The sequence below is a fragment of the Denticeps clupeoides genome, chromosome 18 (assembly GCF_900700375.1).
Source record: "Denticeps clupeoides chromosome 18, fDenClu1.1, whole genome shotgun sequence".
In the NCBI taxonomy this organism is placed as follows: Eukaryota; Metazoa; Chordata; class Actinopteri; order Clupeiformes; family Denticipitidae; genus Denticeps; species Denticeps clupeoides.
The window spans coordinates 1,739,033-1,743,121 of record NC_041724.1 but is presented as its reverse complement, the minus strand read 5'-3'; the positions used below and the strand labels follow the sequence as shown (position 1 = coordinate 1,743,121).

The following is a 4,089-nucleotide window of genomic DNA, read 5'->3' as shown; positions in this document are numbered from 1 at the left end:
CCACTTTTTCTGACTGATCACTCATGCTATTAGCGAATATTTTGCTGCTCCTAATTAGCGACGTGGCCTCACACCTCCAGGTTTGTGCGGGTTCAAGTCCCGGCTCGGAACTTGTGTGGCCGAAGCTTGCGTGCCAGGTGGATGGGTGACTTTAAAGTGGCTGTGAGTGTGTGTGTGTGTGTGTGTGTGTGTGTACCTAGAAGACCCGGGTTCGAATCCCACTTACTACCATTGTGTCCCTGAGCAAGACACTTAACCCTAAATTGCTCCAGGGAGACTGTCCCTGTAATACTGATTGTAAGTCGCTCTTGATAAGGGCGTCTGATAAATGCTGTAAATGTAATGTAAATGTACCCTACGGTGAGCTGGTGCCCCACCCTGGGTGTGTCCCCAACCCAGTGTCCCCTGATGGACACTGGCTGTCACGACAAGGAATGGAAATTAAGATTCAAGATTTGGTTTATTGTCAGTACAGCAGTATATACAGTAGGCCGTGTATTGACCCCCCCCCCCAATAGTACAATAATATATATATATATATATATGTATATATGTATATATATATGTGTGTGTGTGTGTGTACGCACTAAACCATACTAACTAAAACTAGAACTTAAATATTGTACAGTCCTGTATAGGGGCAGTGATTGTTAAAAGCAGAGAAGCAATTTCCTTCGGGGTTAATAAAGTAAAGCCAAAAATAAATAAATATAAGAGAAAAATAAACCTTTTCTGCACAATGAACAGGACGTAACTGGACATCATGTAACTGGATATACTGGATATTTCAAACAGGACACACAAGACAAACGTGCAAAATGGTCAGTGTGTTATCAGGTGCATAAGGCTGGAAATGTATTGTTGAGTTTATCAGTTTTTTTCGATGATGGTAAGGAAATTGAAGTTCAACTGTAGGACCTGGGCGACACGAAATATAGTACAGACCCAAAGTTTGGACACCTTCACATTCAACAGGTTTTCTTTATCTTCATGACCATTTATGTTGGTGGATTCTCACTGAAGGCATCAAAACTATGAATGAACACATGTGGAGTTCTGTACTTAACAAAAAGTGGAGACCTGGCCTCCACAGTCACCGGACCTGAACCCAATCCAGATGGTTTGGGGTGAGCTGGACCCCAACAAGTGCTAAACACCTCTGGGAACTCCTTCAAGACTGTTGGAGAAGCATTTCAGGTGACGACCTCTTGAAGCTCATCGAGAGAATGCCAAGAGTGTGCAAAGCAGTTATCAGAGCAAAGAAACTAGAATATAAAACATGTTTTCACTTATTTCACCTTTTTTTGTTAAGTACAGAACTCCACATGTGTTCATTCATAGTTTCGATGCCTTCAGTGAGAATCTACCAACGTAAATGGTCATGAACATAAAGAAAACGCGTTGAACGAGAAGGTGTAAATCGTACGTGAATTTTGCCCCCGTTGCAGCCGCGACGTTTGGCCACCAGAGGGAGCCCGAGCGCACCGACTCATCACACGAAGCAATGAAGCACGAACCGCCTCAACGCCGGTTAAAAAGCTGGGTTTCTGCTCCGTGCACCAAATCGCCCGCTTTCGGTGTCAGGATTATGGCCACAAGCTGACTAAAAACGATTTAAAAACCATTTACCGGCGCGTTATAGTAAACTTGTGGAGGGCCGTGCGCATCGGCTCCCATATGGTCTAGCGGTTAGGATTCCTGGTTTTCACCCAGGCGGCCCGGGTTCGACTCCCGGTATGGGAACAGCGAGCTTTTTTTTTTTTTTTTTTTTGCAACGATCGTTTCACGACGCCGGGCCGCGTTTGAAAAAGCCCGCTGCGCCCACTTCTCTCCCCTTTCTCGCGTTTTCTCGGTCGGTAGGAGGAGAGAGGACGGGTCCGCCCTCCGGTCCCCACTCCGAAATTCCCGACCGGACACGGTCTTTCACCCGCCGACCGCTGCGCCCGCGTTTCCAGCTTCCCGTCGCTTATTTTTATTTCCCTGTTAAGTTTTTTTTTATTATTATTATCATTTTATTGTCGTTTTATTGTCGGGAAGGGGTCGGCAGCGCGCCAGTCCGGTTTCCCGGAGGAAGATGTGAGCGCCGGGAATTCCCCACGCAGCCGCGCAGCGGAGCAACTTCTGCCGGGATGAGGAGCGACCCGCGGGGCCGAGTTCCGCTCCTCCACTAGCCGCTCCACCCCGATCATCATCATCCTCATCCTCGCCATTAACGCGGAGACCCGAAGGTAAGACGCGTCGGAGCGTAAAGGTGTCTGTTAAACGGCCAACTCTTCGGACGGACGTGATTGAAGGCACGGAAAGGGGGTCGGACGCGCGTTGTCGCCCCCCGGGACCGGCGGTCATGTGACCGGCCCGCCTGAGCGGGTCCACGGCGACGTCCGAGCATCGTGACCGAAACACGATCATTTACAGAGACGAAGAGCGGCGGCTCCTGAGCGCGTTTTGTCGGCGTCCGAGCGTGAAAAGTACAGGTGAACAAAGTTTAAAGGGGGAGGAGCCTGTATTCTGGATGATTTTTAAAAAACCCCGCCCCCTGTCAACACACGACACGCCCACTGCCGGGCTATCAGGCCCTTAACATCTTATTTAGCGCCCTCAGCCCAAGGGCTGCCTGTCTAAATGTTTACCAGATGTTTACATTTTTTCGGGGCCAGCCGTGGGAGTTTCTTACGCCGCTCTGCTGCCCGTCCGCGGAGGAAATCGGCCGGTCTCCGATAAACCCCGCCCCGGCCTCCCGGAGGCCTGCGGATGGATGGAAACGCCGGCCTCCTGAAACCAATTATCCTCAATAAGGGCCGCTAAGTACTCGTCCCCAGCACTCCGCCTCCTTCGTAAACCCATTGTGAGGCGTTTTTTCTTCCTTCCCCTGGAAAAATCCTCGCTGGCCGCCGCCACGGCCTCCCTCGGCCTCTTCCTCGCCACCCCTCCCTATCTCTGGCCGCCATGGCCGCGTCGAAGGCCGTTCCCCCGGCTCTGCCGGAGGGGTTTCGCGCTCATCAAAGGGGTCGGGGGATTACGGCGTCTGAGGGGGGAGGACGCCGGGTGTCTGGGGTCAGCGCTGCCTTTCTCGATGGAATCCTTGGCACTTGGCATGTGACCGGCGCTGAAGCAAGTCAGACGGCGGCGAGGCCGGACACTTAGGGCCTCGGCTTCCGTCCGGCTCTCGCACGTTCCCAGCCGGGCTTTCAGAAACGCATTGACGACACAGACTCTGATAACGGGGTGGTAACCCAAACACAGACGGAGACAGGCAACAACCGCCGGTTTAGCCCGCGCACCGCCTTGTTGTTGGTGTAACTGTCAGAAAACCACGTCTTCTGGAGCATCTGGACATAAAAATAAACGGTGGCGGTAATTGAGTAGTAATAACAATGTATAATAATAATAATTCACGTAGCGCCTTTCACGGACCCAGGGAGAACGAAAAAGGTCCATAATACCGGAGGACGTGCCCCCAGTCCTGCCGGGGGTGATGGAGGTCACCGCAGCATTTACATTTACAGCTTTTATCAGACGTACTTATCCAGAGCGACTTACAATCAGTAGTTACAGGGACAGTCCCCCCCTGGAGACACTCAGGGTTAAGTGTCCTGCTCAGGGACACGATGGTAGTAAGTGGGATTCGAACCAGGGTCACCAGAGTGTGTTACCACCCATGACCTTAAAAAACCATCCAACACATTTGGAGGGGTGGGTGGGGTGAAGGTGAATTTAATGAATAAACTGACATAAAAGTTTTAAAGTGAAGTGATTGTCACATGTGATGCACAGCAGCACAGCACACGGTGCACACAGTGAAATTTGTCCTCTGCATTTAACCATCACCCTGAGTGAGCCGTGGGCGGCCATGACAGGCGCCCGGGGAGCAGTGTGTGGGGACGGTGCTTTGCTCAGTGGCACCTTGGCGGACCGGGGTTCGAATCGGCAACCTTCTGATTACGGGGCCGCTTCCTTAACCGCTAGAACACCACTGGCCCATAATGCTTATACGTCTCCACGTGTGGAGAGAAAAGAATGGATTTTGAGTTTTGAAACTTTTCCTTATAAGGTGTGTCCCTGTCGCATTGGGAGTCGTGCCGATGTTTC

General features: G+C 51.2%; 1 non-coding gene across 1 annotated transcript; it reads left to right on the top strand.

The window, feature by feature from the left end:
- Nucleotides 1-1,671: 1,671 nt before the first annotated feature.
- trnae-uuc (transfer RNA glutamic acid (anticodon UUC)) lies at nt 1,672-1,743 on the top strand. Its single transcript has one exon. It is a non-coding gene; the product is annotated as a tRNA-Glu (tRNA).
- Nucleotides 1,744-4,089: the final 2,346 nt, after the last annotated feature.